Source organism: Macaca thibetana, chromosome 17, assembly GCF_024542745.1.
Source record: "Macaca thibetana thibetana isolate TM-01 chromosome 17, ASM2454274v1, whole genome shotgun sequence".
NCBI classification, from domain to species: Eukaryota; Metazoa; Chordata; class Mammalia; order Primates; family Cercopithecidae; genus Macaca; species Macaca thibetana.
In genome coordinates, this window is record NC_065594.1 from 43,501,712 (window position 1) to 43,525,620 (window position 23,909).

Below are 23,909 nucleotides of genomic sequence, written 5' to 3' on the forward strand. Positions count from 1 at the left end.
AAATTTGTAGAAGTTTTTTTCCTATAATATTAAGTAATGAGAAGGAGAGCTCTCTATTTATATTCTTTATAAAAATAAGAAAATCATATTCAGGCATTACCAAGTTTCATGTACAGTTTATCCATCATTTCATGTATAGAATGTAGGGACACAAATTGTGAATAGCTTGCAGAAAATCATGTAGCTAGTCTGTAGTACAGTGATCTTGAAACTTAAGTGTAGTTTTCTCCATTATCTTACTAAGCCTCAAGAGTCATTATGTTCCCATAAGTAAATGTCTGATAATGCTGTCTCACTCCTAACCCTAACACAAAGGACTGTGAGCAGAATTTTCCATAGTTTCCTTAACTAAGATGAATGTGTTAAAGCTTGTTATAGTATAGGCTTTGTACATGACTATTCATGCAACAAAAGAATTGAGTTTATTTAAAAAAGAAAAAGAATTCTTTCAAGGCTCTTGTAGTAAACATTATATTCTTTCAACATGATTTGAAAATGATAATACATTTTTGTTAGAAACCTGAAAAATAGTGTGTATGCCTTTGACAACAGAAATTACACAATGTTAGCCTCAAATCTAATCTAATCTTAAAGCTAACATTAAATCTTAGCTTTAACATTACTAGATACACCTTAAAATAATCTTAATAACAAGAGAAAAAAAAGGAATTAATTGTATACCTAAACCCCAAAATATACTATTACAAGACAGTTTTCCAGGTGGCCTTAGACTGGTGCAGTTCCCTCCTTTTCTTGCGTTTTTTTTTTTTTTTTTTTTTCTCCAGGAATAACTATAGAGTACCCTAGGAATGCAATATCTTGAGATAAGGAAGAACTATCAGAAATAGTGCAGGACTGTTCTTGACCCTCTTAGGGAATGTAATATCTTGAGTTAGGAGGAAAAAGTTCAGGAAAGCCTGTGCTTTGTTCCTCTTTCCCCTGGAAGCAGAATGCCCATCAAAGCTTTGCCCAGCATGTGACATGACTTCCGTCACATGATGTATATAACTTGGTGTGGACTGCCTTTCAGGGTTCTTAAGCTGTGGTGCAAAGTGGAGCATGTGCAGTCAAGATTTCCTCTCTCCTGAGAGGCTTTCTTGAGTCTTGGGGGACCAGTTCTCACTGGATTCTAGGGTGTTTTTCCCCTTCCCCTTGCTGTCTATCCATGAATAATAAATCCACTTCATGTAATTTGTGTATGAGTATTTTCTGTTTCACTAAACTCACACAAGTTGGTGACCAGTGCATGATAGACCTGCTAAAAACTTTGAACATTTTTTTCTAAAAATTTAAAAGATACTTTTGACTATTCGAAATCAGTTAAAAGTAAAAAGATAGGTGAACACAAACATGGCGTCTGTGGTGCTGGCGCTGAGGACTCAGCCGTTACATCCTTGCTGAGCTCCACTCCTGCTACAGCTCTTGCTGTCAGATATGCATCCAAGAAGACAGGTGGTAGCTCCAAAAGCCTTGGTGGAAAGTCATCAGGCAGATGCCTAGGCATTAATAAAATGGAAGGTCACTATGTTCATGCTGGGAACATCATTGGAACACAGAACCATTTCCGCTGGCACCCAGGTGCCCATGTGGGTCTTGGGAAGAATAAATGTCTGTATGCCCTGGAAGAGGGGATAGTCCACTACACTAAGGAGGTCTACGTGCCTCATCTCAGAAACACGGAGGCTGTGGATCTGATCACCAGGCTGCCCAAGGGTTCTGTGCTCTTCAAGAATTTTGTCCACGTGGTTCTTGCCAAGCTGGAGGGCACCTTCAAACTGGTAGCTATGCTTTGATGTCCTGTTTGAGGCCATCAGACAGAGACTGGAGCCCAGGTGACAGGAGATGGTGATACCAGAAGTCAAGGGTTGGGGCGACGACATGGCCTCCTAAGGAAGAGGTCTGCTTGATGATGACTCTGCAGGAGACTCTGAAGTGACTGCTGGGAAACCCTTTGGGAGACCTGACCTGGGGCCAAAAATAAAGTGAGCCAGAGTCATGGAAAAAAAAAAAAAAAAAGAGTAAAAAGACATTGTTTTCTTTGTCATTGCATAAACCCAAAGATATTATAATGCAGCTTGGAAAAATGTACTTAGCATTTAAAGTACTTTTTTTGGATATAATCCAAAGAAAATCAGTAATTTTTCCTCCAAAGGAAAACATTAATCACACAATCATGGAACATTATATTATGTACTTACCAACTAAAGAAAGCCTGGGACTAGTTGAATTCACAGCCTCTCTCTCTCTCTCTCTATATATATATATATTTTTTTTTGAAATGGACTCTCACTCCGTTGCCCAGGCTGGAATGCAGGGGCACAATCTTGGCTCACTGCAACCTCCACCTCCTGGATTCAAGTGATTCTCCTGCCTCAGCCTCCTAAGGAGCTGGGATTACAGGTGTGCACCACTGTGCCCAGCCCAAATTCTAACAGATGTACAAAAAAGAGCTGGTACCAATTCTACTGAAACTATTCCAAAAATCCAGGAGGAAGTACTCTTACTTAACTCATTCTGTGAAGCCAGCATCACCCTAATACCAAAACATGGTAAAGACACAAAGAAAAATGTAAACTACTGGCTAACATCCCTGATGAACACAGATGCAAAAAAATTGTCAGCAAAATACTATCAGACTGAATACAACAGCAAATCAAATGTTAATTCACCATGATAAAGTAGGCTTCATTCTTAGGATGCAAGGTTGGTTCAACAATGCAAATTAAGAAATGTAATTCACCACATAAAAAGAATTAAAACAAAAACACATTGATCATCTCAATAGATATAGAAAAATTTTTGAGTAAAATCCAATATTCTTTCCTGATAAAAACCCTCAAAAAAAAAAAAAAAAAAAGAAAGCATCAAAGTAACATCCCTTAAAATAATGAGAGCCATCTATAACAAACTCACAGCCAACCCGCTACTGAATGGGCAAAAACCATAAACATTCCCCTTGTGAACTGGAACAAAACAAGAATGTCCATTTTCACCATTCCTGTTCAACACAATATCGCAAGTGCTAGCCATAGCAATCAGCCATAAAAGGCATCCAAATAAGAAAATAAGTCAAAATATTTTTCTTCCTGGATGAAATGATTCTATACCTAGAATAGGTATGGAAACCCTAAAGACTCTGCCAAAAGGCTCCTGGAGCTGATAAATAACTTCAGTAAAATTTCAAGGTACAATATCCATGTACAAAAATCAATAGCGTTTTTATATACCAATAACATTCAAGCTGAGAGCCCTATCAATAACTTATTCCCATTTAAAATAGCCATTAAAAAAATAAAATATTGAGAAATAGATCTAACAAGGAGATAAAAGATCTCTACAAGAAACATTAGAAAACACTGAAAGAAATCAGATGATGTAAATAATTGGGAAAACAATCTAGTGGTTATGAATTCAAAGAATCAAGCTCATTAAAATGGCCCAACTGTCAAAGGCAATTTACAGATTCAACATCGTTTCTGTGAAACTACTGACCTCATTTTTCACAGAACTAGGAATAAAAATATATATGTAATATATAAATATATTATATATAATATTATATAATATATTATATAGAATTATTATATAATGTATATTATATATAGTATATTATATATATATATCCTAGAGTTCATATGGAACCACAAAAGAGCTTGAATAGCCAAAGCAATCCTAAGCAAAAAGAACAAAGCTGAGGCATCACGCTACCCAACATCAAACTAAACTATAAAGCTACACTAACCAAAACAGCATGGTACTGGTACAGATACAGACTTATAGAGCAATAGAACAGAATAGAGAACTCAAATAAAATCACACACCTACAGCCATACGGTTTTTAGCAAAGTCAACAAATAAGCAATGGGGAAATGATTTTCTATTCCATAAGTGGTGCTGGGACAGCTGGGTATCCATATGCAGAAAAAATGAAATAAGGCCCTTACCTTTCACCAGATTCAAAATTAACTCAAGATGAATTAAAGAGTTAAATTGAAGGTCTCAAACTATAATAATCTGATATGGTTTGGTTCTGTGTCCCCACCCAGATCTCATCTTGAATTGGACTCCAATAATTTCCATGTGTTGTGGGAGGGACCCAGTGGGAGAGAATTTGAATCATGGGGGTGGTTTCCCCCATGAGGAACCCACTACCATGGTTGTCATGGTAGTGAATAAGTCACAGAGGATCTGATGATTTTATCAGGGTTTCTGCTTTTGAATCTTCCTCATTTTCTCTTGCCACTGCCATGTAAGAGGTACTTTTTACCTCCCGCTATGATTCTGAAGCCTCTCCCGCCATGTGGAACTGTACGTCCAATTAAACCTCTTTTCTTCCCAGTCTTGGGTATGTCTTCATCCGTAGTGTGAAAGCAGACTAATACAGTAAATTAGTACCAGTATAGTGGGGCGTTGCTGAAAGGGTACCCAAAAATGTGGAAGTGACTTTGGAAGTGGATAACAGGCAGAGATTGGAACAGTTTCTTGTGCTCAGAAGAAGACAGGAAAATGTGGGAAAGTTTGAAACTTTGTAGAGACTTGTTGAATGGCTTTGACCAAAAGTCTGATAGAAATATGGACAATAAGGTTCAGGCTGAGTTGGTCTCAGATGGAGATGAGGAACTTGCTGGGAACTGTATCAAAGGTGACTCTTGTTATGTTTTAGCAAAGAGACTGGAGGCATTTTACCCCTGCCCTAGAGAGTTGTGGAACTTTGAACTTGAGAGAGATGATTTAGGGTATCTGGCAGAAGAAATTTCTAACCAGCAAAATATTCAAGAGGTGATTTTGGGTCTGCTAAAGGCATTTACTTTTATAAGGGAAGCACAGCATAAAAGTTTGGCAAATTTGCAGCATGACAGTGTGATAGAAAAGAAAAGTCCATTTTCTGAGGAGAAATTCAAGCCTGCTGCAGAAATTTGCACAAGTAAGGAGGAACCTAAAGTTAATCCCCAAGACCCTGGGGAAAATGTCTCCAGGGCATGTCAAAGGTCTTCATAGCAGCCCATCCCATCACAGGTCTGGAGGCTTAAGAGAAAACGGTTTCCTGTGCTGGGCCCAGGGTCTCCACTCTGTGTGTAGCCTAGGGACTTTGTGCCCTGTGTTGCACCTGCTCCAGCTGTGGCTGAAAGGGGCCAATACAAATCTCTGGCCATGGCTTCAGCGGGTGCAAGCCCCAAGCCTTGGGAGTTACCATGTGGTGTTGAGCCTGCAAGTGCACAGAAGTCAAGAATTGGGGTTTGGAAACCTTCATCTAGATTTCAGAAGTTGTATAGAAATGCCTGGATGCCCAGGCAGAAGTTTACTTCAGGGGTGGGGCGCTCATGGAGAACCTCTGCTAGGGCTGTGTGGAAGGGAAACGTGGGGTCAGAGCCCCCCAGAGAGTCCCTATTGGGGCACCACCTAGTGGATCTGCGATAAGAGGGCCACCGTCCTCCAGTCCCCAGAATGGTAAATCCACCAACAGCTTGCACCATGGCACTGGAAAAGCTGCAGACACTCAATTCCAGCCTGTGAAAGCATCTGGGAGGGAGACTGTACCCTGCAAAGGCACAGGGCAGAGCTGCCCAAGACCATGGGATCAGCGTGACCTGGATGTGATACCTAGAGTCAAAGTAGATCATTTTGGAGCTTTTAAATCCTCTGGATTTCAGGCCTGCATGGGCCCTACAGATTTCTCCCATTTAGAGCAGCTGTATTTACCCAATACCTGTCTGCCCATTGTATCTAGGAAATAACGAGTTTGCTTTTGATTTTACAGGCTCGTAAGGAGAAGGGACTTGCCTTGTCTCAGATAAGACTTTGGACTGTGGACTTTTGGGTTAACACTGAATTATGTTAAGGCTTTGGGGGACTGTTAGGACAGCATGATTGATTTTGATCTGTGAAGACATGAGATTTGGAGGAGACAGAGGCAGAATGACATGGTTTGGCTGTGTGTCCCCACTCAAATCTCATCTTGAATTGTAACCGTAATTCCCATGTGTTGTGGAAGGGACCCAGTGGGAGATAATTTGAATAATGGGGGCAGTTTTCCCCATACCATTATCGTGGTAGTTAATAAGTCCCAAAAGATCTGATGGTTTCATCAGGGGCTTCCACTTTTGCATCTTCCTCATTTTCTCTCTCCGCTACCATGTAAGAAGTACCCTTAGCCTCCTGCATTGATTCTGAGGCTTCCCCCACCATGTGGAACTGTAAGTTCAGTTAAATCTCTTTTTCTTCCCAATCTCAGGTATGAAAGCATGAAAATGAACTAATACAGAGTCCAAGAAAAAAAACTAGGAAACATCATTCTGGACATCAGCTTTGGGAAAGGATTTATGACTAATTCCTCAAGAGCAATTGCAGGAACAACAAAAACTGGCAGCTTGATTCATTAAATTTTGTATCCAAAAAGTCTACAATCTCATCAATATGATGAATAAACATAGTTTAATTATTAAAATATTACTAACAATTTTGTAATGAATGATAGAATCATAGCAAGTCACCTCATCTTAATCTTGCTCCCAAAACCAAAACGTTCTAATTTTTTACTGTTCTTTAGTAGACTTCACCTCCATATTTCTAAGTAAAATACTCCTATTGATTTATTTTTAATTTAGCCGTTTTAGATTTTATTTATTGGTGCCATGTTGTAAGAAATAAGGATTATCTTTATTTCAACTTTGCCATGTATTTCTCCTCCAATTCCTTGAGTGATTAGATTCTAATTTTAATTGAATCATTAGTATGTGTTTATATTAATATGACTGTATAAATACTGTACAGCAGAGGGCTAAATGATAAATTTCCTATATTTATCATGAGATTGGCAATTTCCTCATTGTCATTTTGATACCGTTTTGTAACATTCTTAATTATTCTTTATTCTCTTTCTTTAATATTTATTGCTTTTCACCAGATTCTTTCATATCCATTATTCTGAGATTTCTCTTACATGCTTGTCCCATTTCCCGAATCCTATGTCTTCCTTCGTTTTTGCTTCCTATTTATTTGGTGAAGAGTGTTCCTCATTCCTTTCTAAGAAAAGAAAATCACAAATCTGAATCTTTAATTATCTAAAAATTTATCTAATTAATAAGTTGGCTAAGTTAAAAATTTACATTATCTCAGAATTTTGAGGCCACTGCACATAGGCCTTTTTTTTTTTTTTTTTTTTTTTTTTTTTTTTTTTTTTTTTTTTTTTTTTTTTTTTTTGAGATGGAGTCTCGCTCTGTCGCCCAGCCTGGAGTGCAGTGGCCTGATCTAGGCTCACTGCAAGCTCCGCCTCCCGGGTTTACGCCATTCTCCTGCCTCAGCCTCCCGAGTAGCTGGGACTACAGACGCTCGCCACCTGGCCCGGCTATTTTTTTGTATTTTTTTTTTTTTACTAGAGACGGGGGTTTCACCCGGTTAGCCAGGATGGTCTCGATCTCCTGACCTCGTGATCCGCCCGTCTCGGCCTCCCAAAGTGCTGGGATTACAGGCTTGAGCCACCGCGCCCGGCCTTTTTTTTTTTTTTTTTTGGATTTCAAATGCTGCTTTTTACGATCCACATATTATTTCATTTCTCATTTTAACCTAGGGACCTTTTATTCTGTCTTCCTGGAAGATGTTAGCATTTCTAGTATTCTAAAATATTGTAATAGTACCATTCAGTGGTTCTTCCCCCTTTTCTTATACAAACAGCATTAAATAAGCCCTTTAAATTTAGATATTACTTTATATGAATCCTTTAAAATGTTCTTAAATTACTTCATTACTATTTGTTTCCCTCTGGATTATCTGTGATTCCTGAATCTCCCAAATTAATCTGATATTCGATCTCCTGGATTGGTTAAATACTTACACTTTTCTTTTTCCTTCAAGAGCTCTTGAACGCTAGATTATTCTTGAACGTTATTTCTTTTTATTGCCTAGTTTCTTTATTTTAAAGCTACACACAAAGAATTACTGAACTTCTTAGTTCCATCTTCAAAATTTCTCAGCAAGTTTAAAATGTATGTGTGTGTGTGTGTGTGCATGTGTAAAATCTCTGTACCACCTGAATATACGAAGCAATTCCCTCTGCTATATATTCTTCTTCATTAATTCTTTTCTCTGCTGCATGGAGTCTCTTTAATTCTCCACTAGTTTTTCTTTTTAATAAAAATATTTTTATTTCTAAAAGTTACTTTTGACTACCTTTCTTAAATTTGTGTTGTTTTTCATTGTCATAAAAAAAAACTCATTTATCTGATTAACAGAATCTTATTAATCTGAATAGTCTCATTCGGATAGTTTTTTTTTTTTAAGATTCATTTTTAATGAATGCTAGTGATGAATTCCCTCTGTATGCACATTGTATTTATACAGAGAACTATCTCTTCAGAGTAGTTTTACCATTTTCTTCTGCCAGAGCCAGTAGACTTATCAGCAGCTCTGGGAAAATTCCTTGAAATTATCCCTTAAGACTTATAGCAGTTTATTTGACAATCATATGTAGTTAGTTTCTCAGGAGAGTGTTTCCATTCTCTAACTAATAGACTTTTTTTTTTTACATTTTATATTGTTTTTGTTTGCCTTTATTTCTTATGACATAAATATATATTTGTTCATTGGTTTGTTTTTAGTTACTTTCTGCGCGCACAATGGCTTTGTTTTCTCCAAGTTTATTTTGTTATGGAATGGTCTTGTTTTTTTTTTTTTTTTTTTTTTGACACTTTCTTGTGAGATAATTCCTTAAAATACTGTGATATTTAGCTCCCACTTAATTCACTTTATATGGAAAAGTAAGACATGAAAACTTTGATTGAAAGTTTGCTTTCAGAGGAAGGCTTTTAGTAGATGGTGAGAGTGACCACCAGACACACTTAATGTATTTTTCCCCTGTGATTCCAGCTGTCTTTGGAGGCAAATCTCTTGGCTGCTGCCATTCTTAGTATAAAAAATAGTATAGTGAGTGATTAGGTTCACTGTTCATCATGTAGAATTTTGCTTGTTATCAGAAAGTTTCCGTAGCCACAAATCAGATTTTTGCATTAAAGTATTAAGCCTCTTTGTGGCAAATCCTGTTTTATCGTCCAATTTTTCCATGTATACTGACGCCTTAAACTTCATTTTTACTTTAATGGTGCTTTGAAAGGGAAAGAAATTAAACACATATGGCCAAATTATCATTATTAATTATAAGTCATATTTAGACATAATTAGAAATTATATTCCTTTTCAATCTTTGCAGTAGGACACAAGCCAAAACTAGGAAGAGCTAAGGGACAACTTTCTGTACATATGGCTATAAATTACCACAGCTGTGGAATTAATCATAGATTTTCTCTATTCAAAGAAAGCTGTGCTGAAACAGATACTATGTCTTTAATCCAAAAATATGTATTATTTTCCTTCCATATTTACATGTTCCTATTTTACCCCCTGATCTACTTCAGGTAAATTTAGGTACTACGATTGAGTTATTTAAGGAACATTTCTGTAATTATATTTCTGTAATATGATGTAAAGCCACATCATATAGGACATAACCCGTTTTTGAAGATTAATATCACTTTGGAAATAATTTATCTTTTTATCTCTCATCACTGCCAGACTACCATTTAAAGAAGGAATCAAATTTTTTGAAGATTATGCTCATTTAACTCCTATATAATACCTGCTGTAAACATTATGATAGAATCACCTAGTTCTCAGAAGCCAGTCTGGCAGACTTTCACAGAGACTCTTCCCTATAGTGAAAGTATATTCACCTTCTTTAAGTACCCACAGTTTTAGACATTATCATACTATTGGCAACTGGTAAAAGAATCAACACAGGTCACCCAAGTGAATCTGCTAGATTTCTTCTGATCATTCAAATATTGCTACAAAGCTCTAACAGCAAATATTATCTTTGAGAAAAAGTCATTAAAAAGTGGGATCAGATCTGGCATTCCATTTATTACATCAGTACTACTTTCTTCAATTTCTATACTTTATAAATAAATATCTGAACTCTTTTAAGGAGACAAATATTAAACATCAGTAATTCAATTCTATAATCATTTCTGTTTTTGAATTCTATTGTTTACTAGTTTGGGCCCACTTTTCAGTTTATTTATAATTTATAAATTATTTGTAAGCTTTCAAATTAATTTAAAAAAATAAAATTTCAAAAATAGTTGTCCTAAATTATGTTAATACAGCTTAATGTTTATTAATCTTATAAACACTACTTAATTGTCATAGAATAACAGCTATATGACAAGCTCACCTGTATACAGCCAGTTAATAATCAGAATCCATAATCAAAAACAACCTTTCAAAAAATATAATGTACATTTGGTAAAGCAGTAAAAAAAGAAAAAAACAAATACATGCCAAAACTAAATGGTGTTTTAGCTTTTTGTGTGTGATTTCTGTTGTTATTTTTATTGTTTTTGGGAGAGAGGGTCTCACTCCATTGCCCAGGCTGGAGTGCCGTGGTGTGATTACAGCTCACTGCAGCCTCAGCCTCCTGGGCTCAAGTGGTCCTCTCGCTTCAGCTTCCCAATCAGCTGAGTCTATAGGCACACGACCCCTTCCCAGCTAATTTTTGTATTTTTTATAGATATGGGGTTTCACCATGTTGCCCAGCCTGTATTTTTTTTAATTAATGGAATTCTTCTGAAGGGCTATATGCATACAGAATAGTAACTGAAGTATTTGCTACTGAAGCAAATAACATATAAAGAATATTAATGTAATTCAATTGCATCACAAAGAAAAAAATGAAACAAGCCATTAAACTACCAAATAGAACTCAGTAAGAAAACATTTGTTTTCAAAAGGGGGACTATGTCTAATTCAAATTAATATTTTCTTATCTTTGTTTACAAAACAGGATAAAAAAGGAATAATAAAATTCACTGACCAACAAATATTGAAGAAAACTCTTGACAACATTGGATTTACCATTAGCTGGGGTACCAGGAGTTTTTTGAACAAACAAAATCCTTGTATTATACTCTTTACACATTTACTGAAATTGAAATTGAAAGAAACTTTTTTTGTATAGCAAATAAATACAAAATATTAAATTGTTATAGCATTGGCAGCCTTAAAGATGCAATGTCAAATTATAGAAAAATATATATTTGCCCTTGGGATTAGCATTTGTAAAGTATAAATTCTATATGTAGAATAATGTTTACCAACTGTGACAGACCATTCCTTTCTTGGAAGCACATTCTTTTAGATGGAGAACTTGGTTTCAGAGCTTCTGATGAACTCCTTGCTATGTAGTTGACCCTTCTGAAGATCTATCACTATGCTTCTATGAGCTGTGTAGTAACAGTAATGGCAACTAGAGATTTGGTTTTATGACAAAGGACTACATAATGTGAAAGTTGTCAAGCTGCAGAAGGCAGAGGCTGTAAAAAATAGGCTGAGATTAAAAGCTCTATGTATTCTCTTGGTAGAAAACTGCTGTATAATAAAGCAACTAGACTAAGATAAAAATATGCATTTTCATAAAAATATCATTATCATGACAAACATATCATCTTCCTTGTCATCATACCATTTTGAGGACAAGCTTGAAGAATCTATGACTCTGTAACCGAACTTTCACTGCATGGAAGAGTGATATTATGAAACCTGACGACTGACTCATATTCAATTCAATTTGATTCAGTTCAGCAAATATTCACTGAGTGCCAGTGCAAGGCATTGGATCAGTCACTTTCAGAAGCACTCTGATGAAGAAGGTGTGCAATGATAAATAAGGAGATGTCATTTCCTCCAATAGAGAAGATGACTGACATACATTTATGTATACAGCAATATGGAATGTTATGTATGTTGTAAAGGAAACAAAGGGTTTGGAGAATGTTAAATCATGCATGCAAGATATATATCAATATAAAGTGAAAGAATTCGTAGGTATATTATTTACCTACCTAAGCACAATCTAGGAATTGGAATATTGGCTGTGGTAGTACTTGAAGAGCTACGCCAACTTATGACCTTCTGAAAAGAGTAATAAATAAATAATTGAAAAATTATTAGCTGTGTTACACAATAAGGCTCTCACATTAATTAAAAGTTTCTCTGGTTTAGCAAAGCTAGTATGACTTAGGAAATTGTGGTGTTACCATGGGCATTTTTATAGGTTGTCATGGGAGCAATTTTAAGTGGTACTTCACCCTAACTTAAAGGGTAAAATAAAGTTTTAAGAATGATATAGAGGATAATCTACAACCTAAAAAACACACAGGAGTTATCCAGAGAAATAACACAAGGGAAAGTACCAGGTGGAGGTTGTTTAAAAACCAGAAACAAGCAAAATCATAAAACTTCCTGAAAATGCTAATGCAACCCTGGATAGGGTAAAAGCATAAAGGTCTTAGTAAGGTTTGTTAAGTTTTAAGTGCGTGAACATTTTCTCAAGGTGGGAAAATTTTAAGTGAGAAAAAGATATAATCAAATTTTTCTTTAAAATGAAACATTTATATTAACCAGTATAATTATATAGTTCAAGCAATATTTAGCAATACATATTTAACAATACTATGAATAAAATATTTTTCACATTTATTGGTATTGGGATTTGAATATTGACTATCATAGTTATGGTCCTTAAATATTCAGATTGATAGAATGTAGTTGTGATCAAAACTCAGTAGAAAGTGTATCGGTTTTATATATAAGGCTTTCCTAATTTCTGTAAATACTGTAGCTGACTCTGTCCCGAAAATAAGAATTTGAACTTTGAGGAAAACCTACCAGATTTCTACTGGATAATCAGGTAGAATTCCTACTGAATAATCCTGAGGAATTCCTATTAAATAAAGATAGACGTTTAAAATATCTAAAATAGATAAACTTAGATATTTATTTTAAAGGTAAAATAAATATTTAGATTTTTAACTTTTGCCCAGAATGACAAAGGAATGAATAATGATTTATGTCTGCCTTTCCACCAAATACTGCTCAAATGATAAAAATGAGCTTTCTTGTCTTGCCTTCTCCTAAAGCAGAAAAAGACTGACTCAGTTTGGGATTTTCCCCTTGTTCCTCCCCAGTTGTTTTATTCTACCCCAATTTGCCTCTCTTGTCTTGTGAATATCTTCCACATTATTTTTTTAAAGGTTTATATTTGAAGGACAAATTTGCTCTCTATGATTTTAGTAAACTTGTTTAATCATCACAACACTTGAATATGTTATTATAAGGATAAGTTAGATCACTTTATTCTCAAATGGATTGAAATTTCCAAATATTATATATATTTAATTTTAAACTGATTATTTTATACATTTCCACCTATTTTTGTAATATATAACAAAGTCATAATGAGATCTTTGCCACAACTAAATGCTGTTCTTTCAATATAGATATATAGATTTCACTCCATTTAAATGCAAGCACATAAGCTCAAATCCTAGTTGCTCTATTCTGATTGTAAATTCTGCAAATTATTGTGATTTTAGACAACCCTCATGTATTTAATATCCTTGAACTGTACATTTAAAAATGAAACAAGATAGTAAATTTTATAATATGTGCATTTCACCACAATAAAAAAATAAAAAATACATATGTGTATACCATAAAGAAAAGACTCAATTATTTGCTTTAAGAATATATTATAGCTACATAAGCAAAAATAAGCGATTAAAAATTAAAACATTTATGTTCACATTCCTTCTATCTACACATCACCAAATAGTTTCTCTTCCACTGAAATGATTTTACACATTGTAAAGTCACATGCTATCAAAAGTGTAAATGTAGAATTAGGATTAGGTTTTATAAATTGTACACAATACAGTATGTAAATACTTATTTATAGCAATCAGGAGAGTAGTCAAAATATACAATGGTGCATTAAATGATGGTGAAGGTAGCACACTGTGTTCACCTCTCATATTTCCTAATTAAATGACTAAAAGTAAAGTAGCTCCAATAATTTCAAGGTTACGCTACCTGTTCCAAATTTGGATATTACTATGGCAGATGCTAAACCAAAATTTTTGGCAGAAGCATAGAGATCTTTTACTTAGATTTCTAATAAATTAGAATCTCTTCAAAGATCATAACATATGATCAAACACCTGTAGTTACATAAAATAAATGATTATATTACCTATTTATTTGATTCTAGTATGCACAAATAATAGCAGTTGAGTTCTCTGTGGTTTCTATTTATTTCCTCTAGAGAGTAGCTGCTGATTCTAGTAATTTCAAATAAGTAGAGTCATTTTGATAGGACTACACTCATTAGGGTGCTCTACTGCTTACCACACTGATTATGCCAATCTGTTTTGAGATGCACAGGAAAGAAAATAACTTTGAATTTAGCCAGTCTCACTACACAGGAGCAATTTCAATTAGAATATGGTTTACTATTATAAAATTATGATGATTAAATATTCATGTTACCTTAATGCAGCTCATGCTTTATAAAATTCTATTGCTTTAACTTCAGGAAATTAATGTACTATACCTAGTTAATGAATGTTATGAAAAACATGAACTATAAATAATAAATTAAAATTTAATAACCTTTCAATAAGCTTTTCTGCCATTTAAATACACATAGTTAGGCCAGGCACGGTGGCTCATGCCTGTAATCCTAGCACTTTAGGATGCTGAGGTGGGTGGATCACATGAGCCTAGGAGTTTGAGACCAGCCGGGCCATGATGGTGAAACCCTATCTCTGCTAAAAATGCAAAAATTAGCCGTGTGTGGTGGTGTATGTCTGTAATCCCAGCTACTCGGGAAGCTGAGCCTTGAGAAGCACTGGAACCCGGGAGGCAGAGATTGCACTGAGCCAAGATTGTTCCATTGCACTCTAGCCTGGGCAACAGAGAGAGACTCCGTCTCAAAATTAATAAATAAATACACCTAATTTGTCAGATCCTAATTCTTACATAGATGTTACTTCTTATACATATATGTAAGTGTTTACATTATTCAGAGGGATAACATGTGCTTCCTTTTTGGCTGCTTTTTGACTAAAATAAAATTATTCTTGATATTTATAGTTTAAATATTTGCATATATTCACAAAACATCAAACATCAAGTTTTACCAAGGAAAGTATAAAAAGTTTTTTTCTGTACCTTTATTGGTTTAGTTTTAAATGTTAAATGGTAGTTGAAAATTATGTTAGAAATTACCTAATTTCTAACTGGAAAAGCCTACAATAACATCTTCTGTGTTCTAGTGTTTGTACTCTATAGGAATTTGGGAAACCATACCATAATACATTTCTAGCACTTTCTGTAACTTGAATGAAGATAACCAATTCAAAGCAGTTCTGAGTGTTTTGTTTAAAAATCACTATTTTTTTATTATGAAAATAATAGGTATAAAGGTAGTCTCTGTGTACACACGCACACACAAACACAAATGTAAATTGCTTAGATTAATAAAGTTTTATTGGCTATAATTTCATATGAAAAATTAATACAATAGAATACAAACTATTCAGTTAATACATTTAAACCAGAGGACTGTCATATCCACTTGGTCTTACTTCTAATATAGAAACATAATATGCTCAACTATGTAGAGCCATGTATATCTGTCACCCTTGAACTCTATTTCTTTAACTTTTTGCATGATTTTTTAAAATGAATTTGACTGCTAAACATGAACTTAATTTGTATTTGGCTGATCTGTATAAATGCCAGCAGTCTTTTATACGGGAGAAGAACCTGTAGAACTAAGGAAAGTGGTCAGGATTATTTATTATGCTTTGCATCAGTGTATATACCTTGAGGTTTTACTATTTAATGTGATATGTTGCTTCAAGTTGCTGCCTAAATATGTAGTGCAAAAGAGTACACTAGCCTAAAAAGATCTATTGACACATCATGGAAAGTATGATATTAGTAAATGTTTTGGGGAAGACTTTACTATATGTAATATAATATACTATAGCTATCACATAAAGAATTTAGGTAAAAAGCATTCAAATTTGATAATTTCATAATAATTTGTTAAGAAATAGGAGGAAGAGAATTACAAGAACGCTGGTTAGACTACTAAAATATTCTCTCTATATTCAATTAAACATATGTTACTTGTTAATTAGCTTTTTGTCAGAGTCTAATTTTATGATAGGATTTTCAGACTATTTTTCAATCAAAGATCACTGACAGAACTGAAATTGTTTGATTGAAAATTTGACTCTTTGTACATGAATGAGCCTGACCTTAAGTCTTACTAACAAGGTTTAGGATAACTCAGTATATGTAAGGATTCTAGAAAGCTGCTAAAATATTTGATTCATTCCCAAAGAGTTTATATTTATATGAAGTTTTCATAAGCATATAATGATAACGAATATGAACTCAGTATTTTTTAACTATTTTAACTTTATAACAATGAAAACAAATTCGAAAATTATAACAAATTTTAAAATTCATTATTTATATTCTTCAGTGCTATCGAATGTGGAATGTCATTTAAATTCATGTTCAGCATCATTACCTGAGCAGCAGATTTGTAGATGCTCATATCATACAGATATATTCTATCTGCTCCATTTATTAAAACAGGGACTGGAGTACTAAGCATTGTAAAATAAATGTTTATTCTAAAACTGAAACACTAGTTCAGTCTTTATTGGGAAGGTGCTTTGACATGGGAAATGGCTCTGGAAAGAACCTGCCTCACTTCCTGCTGGGATTACGTAGGAATCTTTCTCTGCTTTATGGCAGGTGAGAAGATTCCACAAAATGTGGAGTCTGGGACTAAAGGACAGTCAGCCAAAGAAACATTTTAGTTGCGTGAGTAGAAAGTGATTTGGCATGGGTAATTTTTCAGGGTTCTTGGCAAAACCAAATAAGTATTTTTAAAAAGAAATAATGTCACATATGGATGGGTAATTTTCATAGAGATGATTAATGAGCTTCTATGTAGAAGGAGCAAAATAGGATCCAAGAGTTTCAGAATTTATAAATATATGTTAGCAATAATTAGCAGTAAATCGATTCAAGGCTGTGAAACCCAGATGGCTGTGGAATCACTCCTTGAAATTGTTCATAAAATTTTGTACTCTTTTTAATGATCTAAAGAACTGCTTGCAGAAAGGGCATGGGGAAGATGACAATGACACTCAATCATATAATCTGCTTCCATTTAACCTTGAATTCTAAGATGTTCCTTGCTGTTCTGACATGGAGAGTAGATCAAATTATTTGTTGTCAGTGACATATCAAGTCACTTAAACCTAGCAACAGGAATATGGTTTAAAAGACCCAGAAGCTAAGAAAGTAGACAAGTTCATTCAAAAAACAAGTGCTACTAAAACATGACAGCTATTATCTATTTCTATCCAAAATAATGATAACTAAATACTATTCCACAAATTTACCTATTTATGATTTTCAAATGGTAAATAATGAAAGAAGTTTTGTAAATTATTTTGTGAAAAGTCACTTTTCCTTTCATCATCGTTCCTTAGTCTCCCAGCTCTCTCTTCCAGAAGCAACTGTTCCTTATTCATCCCTGTAGGGAGACCCCCTGAAACTATTGCTACGGAATAAAAGATGAAATGCTCCTGATTATTGCAAATGCAAAATTGCATGCAGGATTGTGTAAAGACAATGCCAGGTTGGACTGCCAGAATGAGCCAACAGCACATGATGTGCTTCCCCCCTGCAGAGAGCTTATGAATGGACATGCATTCAGGGAGGTTTCACATCACCAAGATTCCTGTCCTAGAAAAGCAAATGTTCAAAGCTCTGGGAATGGAATGCATCCCTTGTGGAGAGCCTATAAATGGATGGAAGGGGGACACCTGTCCATATGGATAAGATAGGGCTATAAATGCCCTCATCTTGCCACGGCTCTTCTAGGCCTCTTTAGGGTTAAGACATACTCCCTTCTGAGAATTTCTGGTCTAACCAGTTGTCTAGCTTCACGTCCTGTTTCTATTGATTGTTTGTAACCAGCTTTTGCTGCAACTCTTACTGCTGATTAATATCTTGCTAATCATAGGTTATGGAAAAACTGTGTTTCTGTTTTAAGGCTCTGTTAGAAATCACTGATGCACACACTATATTGTAAATTCTTACCTCTGTATGCTGTACTTTTGTATACAGATGTTATGTTAAAGAATTACTTCATCGCCATGTGACCATCTCACCTCATAATCAAATGATCCTAAATCCCTCACTAACCTACCCTCGCCCTCACTAAATTTAATAATAAATGGTGGTATATCCAGTGCCTTGTTGGCACTGTGGGACAAGAAGGCGGTGACCCCCCTGGACCCAGCTTTCACTATTTTGTGTGTGTCTATTATTTCTCGACCTGCTGATCTGCCTGGGAACAAAGAGAGAGCCCCATTGCATTGTAGGCTGCTGGTCAGATTGTGCAATACATCCCTTTTATTCTATATCTTTTTAGAGACATTCTCAGCACAGACATGGAGATAACATTAAAAAGGCATGTGGATCACCTGAGGTCAGGAGTTCGAGACCAGCCTGGCCAACATGGTGAAACCCAGTCTCTACTAAAAATACAAAAATTAGTTGGTTGTAGTAATACATGCCTGTAATCCCAGCTACTCAGGAGGCTGAGGCAGGAGAATCGCTTGAATTTGGGAGGCAGAGGTGGCAGTGAGCTGAGATTGCACCACTGCACTCCAGCCTGAGTGGCAGAGTGAGACTCTGTCTCAAAAAAAAAAAAAAAAGAAAAAGAAAAGAAAAGAAGTAACAATACTAAAAAAAAAAAATCATTTCTCAAAAATCAGTAAACGTTTTTTAAAGTAGAAAGTTTAGATTAGTTTATCCCTCAAAATTTTACATTATAAAACTCTTCTCCCTAAATCTGCAAGATTGTAACTGCAACCTCACAAATGGAGCTAGCACGTTTATGACTTAAATCGCACCTAAAATACCTACAAAAGAAATTCCACAGAAATAAATCCTATAAGCATTTTTCATTCCCCGTTGTCTTTCTCCTTCTTTTCACTTCTCTCATCTTATTTTTCTCTCTAACGTTCTTAACCGTTTTCTCCAACACTGTATTTTATCCTCCCCATCTTTATTCCTTTTTCCCATGTTTTAAATTTTTTTCTTCTTTTCTACAGTCTTTCCTTTCCTTTCCTCACTTCACAAATTTGTTCATGTCTTCTAGAAAATTCTCACAACACTTCCACTTTGTTCTGTTACAACAGCTAGTCTGACATTGTGTATCTTTGAGTTTATATTGCCTTCAGTGGCTAACATAAAGGGTGAGGCTGAGAGGATGGAAGGTGGTTCCCTCAAAAACTGAGATTTGTGCTTCCCTCCAGTGATTTTCAGAGCAAATTCATGATAGTTAATATGTTTACCAACCATACATCGTTAATGCGTGATAGTTTGTTAATTGTGTCATTTCTGTCTGGAATTACTTCTTGTCTCTCTTATTTCCCCAAAAGTTTATAAATTTTTAGATCTATTAGGGTTAAAATATGAGAGTTAGATACAAACAGCATCGGTTTGAACACTGGCTAACTTCTCTACTAACGGGGTCCCCTAAACAAAGTTAATTCATTTTATTGTGCCTCAGTTTTAACACATGAAATAAAACATGGTAACAATCAACTCCACTGTTTTGTTATGAGCATCCAAAGAAATTAGGAGAACCATGTATCTGCCTCATATTCAGTGATCAATAAATGTTTACTTATTACTCTTCTCTCATCCTTTAATCTATTTTCAAATCTTTCCTCTTCTGCAAAGTTCTTCCAGCTACTAGCCTTGAGAATTGCTATCTCCATTGTCCCTTGTAACACATAATTTAACACAAAATGTTATATGCTATTCATAGCATTGTCAGTATTTTATTAGAAACAAGAACAAACAAGAAAAAAAGCTCATTTTTGGTGATTCTAATGCACACAATTTATCTATACTCAATGACACAGAAGTAGAAACCATTGTTTCAATGTTAGAACTGTAGACACATTAACATGAAATCTAGAGATGCTCAATATTTCCTAAAAAGAATTATTTTTGAAGGTGACAGTGTATAGCAATATGTAAGCAAAATAAGAAACTGAGATAAAAAATTTAGTTTTGTATGTTAAAATTGAGCAACATAATTCATAGTAGAAACTAATTAATGCAGTGTTTATTTTCACATTCAGTTTTTATAATACCAAATTGATCTAAAACATGTCCTTTATAAGACAAGTTAGCATAAAATATTTTCATAAAATGAAATCTTTCTAAACAAGGTTGACAGTCTCAGTGCTACACAATAAAGTTAACTTTGATATCTTTAGAATAATCTAGCATTCTGAATAAAAATGTAAGCTATTCTCTAGTAACCGCATTGTTGGCAATTATTTTATTAATTGCTGGCAGTCTGTTGTTACCCTTTTATTCCAAATTTTAACAATATAAAGTCTCTTAATCGTTAGCATTTTAAAATTTTATCCCACCACTTTGGAAGGTTAAGTTAGGAAGATCTCTTGAGCCTGAGCCCAGGAGTTCAAGATCAGCCTGGGCAAGATGGTGACATCCTGTCTCTACAAATACTAACTAAATAACTAACTAACTTAATTAGCCAGGCATGGTGGCAGTTTCCTGTAGTCCAATCTACTCAAGAGACTGGAGTGGGAAGATCTCTTGAACCCAGGAGTTCAAAGCTGCAGTGAGTAATCATCTTGCCTCTACACTCTAGTCTGGTCAACAGAGTGAAACTCTGTCTCAAAACAAAACAAAAACAACAAAAAAGTAATGTGGCTTTTCAGTGAGAATTCTCTGTTTCCGTTTAATTTTGTTTCTTTTTTTACTTAAGATACAAAATAAAGTAAATTTGGATAATAGAAACAACCACCAACACCACAGCAATGAAAGTCCCAATAATTTTCTTCATGATATAACAAATAAAAATGGATTATTTTAGGGTCTAATATGTTTAGTAACAATGGACATCTCAGAGATAACATAATACTGTAGAGGTGTTACAGGATCCTTGGGGTGTCACTTCACCAGCCAGAAACCTGTCTCCAGTGTTGCCTTTGCCTGAGTTTTGCCCAGGCCTGCTGGTCCCACTTGGCCTGGCAGGCTGTGCTCAGCTTGTGCTACCAGTCTGGATCCCATGCCTGCCAAGGGTGAGCAGAGTGGTGAGGGATATGTGAGCAAGTGAGCATGGGGTCTGGCCACTATGCACAGCCAAACACACTGGGTGTGGTGGGTCGGGCAGCTCCAATCACCAGCACCCGGCACTGGCTCCCTGCGAGGCTGTGGCTGGACCAGGTGTCCTGCAAGCAGCTTCCACAGATGGCACTGGGGAATGTGGTGATGCTTGGAAGCTGGAAGATGCCAGGAACTGCAGAGCTCCAAAGAGGATGTCACAGCCCTGGCTCAGGGAGCTCCTAGGTCTAGGCTCCTTGAAGGGCTACAACTCTTCTCTCCTTGTTACCTACATTGTGGCAAGCAAAGGGTGTGCTTCAGCTCTGTTTGTGTTACAGCTCTTTCAGCTCTGCCATTCAGTGGGTTCCAATTTCTTGTCCCATGCTCAGGAAGGAGGAACACAGACAAATGGAGGGTGACCAAGGCCAAGAGGAGTTTTATTGAGTGACAGAACAGCTCAGAGAAGATCTGCAGTGGGTGTGTAGCTCCTTTCTGCAGCCAGGGTATGCCAGTGAGTGTTAGCTCTCAGCAGAGAGGAGACCCTGGAGTGAGTAGTTCCTCTCTGCAGCTGGTCATCTGGTTGTCTCGAGTCTGGCTGAGTCTGAGGATTTTATGGGCTTCAGAAGGGAGGAAGTGCATGCTGATTGGTATATGGATGGCCATGGGCAGGCCCCAAAAATAGCACCATAAATCCCCACTCCAGTCCACGGGGCTGGCAGCCTGGACCCCAGGCTTCAGGCCTACCTCGGTTTGAAGGTGGGACATCACCAGTAACCCTCACCTTTCCCTGCAGGAGCCTGTCTGCATCCTGCCACCATTCATAGCATGAAGGCTGTTCATGCCAAGGGGCACTTGCCAAGGGGCTCTTGCAGGCCAGTGCTGAGCTGCCCTCAGCACCCCTGTCAGCCTCCCTCCCATGCTCATCAGCACCCAATGTCAAAAAGGGGCCAACACCGCGGGGACTGCTGTATCAGGACTGCCTTGAGGGTGTGCACCCCTGGCCAGGTTGTGACAGTGCCCAGGCTTGGCCTCAACTTTGTCCCAAGATTGGAGCAGGTGCTGGTAGCAGGGAAAGGCCAGCAGAAGCAACAGACACTTTTAAGCCTGCTGACTGGTTCTGGGAATGGGGAGAGTCCAGGCATGGGAGCAGGTTATTTCTCAGCCTGCAGGGGTAGGGGGACCTTCCCAGGCCCCCGAGAGTTCAGGTGCACCCAGGTAGTGTGAGGCTCCCATCCTACCAACTCAGAATGGGGCAAGGCTTCTGCCTGTTCCTGGTTCCTGCCAGCTCTGTGAAACACGCAGCCCCAGCCACACTTCCCCCACCACAGCTGGCATCAAGGCAGTGGCCACTCCAGACAGGCCACCACTGCCATCAGAGGCAGTGTAAAATACAGGGTTAGAAGATACACTTTTAACCAGAATCCTTGGGTTCCAGTTCTGGCATTGGCACTTACTCTTTTCATGGTTCTTAACAAGGTCTTTCATCTCTCTATGCTTCATCTTTCTGCCTGAAAAATGTGGACAAAGGAGTACCAGTTTAATCATAGGAATACAGTGAGATTAAATTATATGACATACATGACATACTTAGAAGAGTGTTTGGCACATGGTAAACACTAAAAGAAAATATGTTTTACTTTCCCTCCAAATCATGTGAACCCCAGAAAGACTGCAGTTTTTAACCTATGTATCCATCCCTGTATCCAATTGTTCCCTGAACAATGTATGGCTCAGTACTATTCAGGTAACATTTAAATGTCACAGGTGAGATTAAACACTAAGTGGTATATATGAGGAGCCTAAAATAGAGTTCTAAACTTACCTTGATTTTTTTCATAAATAAATTCCATTTTATGCAAAATTGAATTATTAACAAATGAGTTTGCTACTATCACATACAGGCATTTTTATTCAAACTGGATAAAAGGGAGCTTTTTCCTTCAGGATGAAGCAGCAATGAGCCAGGGAATATGGCTTGATGGGAAGAATATCTCTGTAATCTAAGAACAATCTTAATGCCCTTATCAGACCCTTCTCAATGAAAACCACTGAAAATTGAAGAATATTGCTAAATCAAGCAGAGATTTAGAGAAAAGATGGTTAACTGTTAATAAAGCCAGTGTGTAAATTAGGATTAATACTTTTAAACTGATATTTTCTAAAACTGCCACTTCTTGATTTTCTTCTTTAAATAAATTATTTCAAAACAGAAACAAGATAAACATAAGAAGCTGTGTAGGTAGAGAGAGAGAGAATGTGTGTGTGTATGTGTGTGTGTGTGTGTGTGTGTGGTTTGGGCTAGAGGGTGAGAGTAATACACCTCTTACCATGTATGTGTCCACTGATATTTGGAAATTGTTGTTTAAAAAAATAGCTTTAGGGCTGGGTGCAGTGGCTTTTGCCTGTAATCCCAACACTTTGGGAGACGGAGGCAGGTGGATCATGAGGTCAGGAGATCTAGACCATCCTGGCTAACACAGTGAAACCCTGTTTCTACGAAAAATTAGCCATGTGTGGTACCACACCTGTAGTCCCAGCTACTCGGGAGGCTGAGGCAGGAGAATCGCTTGAACCAGGGAGGCAGAGGTTGCGGTGGACCAAGATCACGCCACTGCACTCCAGCCTGGGCAACAGAGTAAGACTCTATCTCAAAAACACAATAATGGTAAAAATAAAAATAGCTTTAGATATTTCCTTTTTTAAATCTGGTAGAACAGCTAAATCTTCCATTTAATAACAAATGTCTGAAAAAATCAGTTTATAAATAAATTTATAAAATTAAAATTTTGCTGTTTATTTTATTTATTTTATTTTAATTACTTATCTTTTCT

The 23,909-nt window shown here is 36.2% G+C and overlaps 1 pseudogene; it reads left to right on the plus strand.

Moving 5' to 3' along the window:
* The first annotated feature begins 1,350 nt into the window (after positions 1–1,350).
* On the plus strand, positions 1,351–1,992 carry LOC126940551 (39S ribosomal protein L27, mitochondrial-like; annotated as a pseudogene).
* The last annotated feature ends 21,917 nt before the right edge of the window (positions 1,993–23,909 follow it).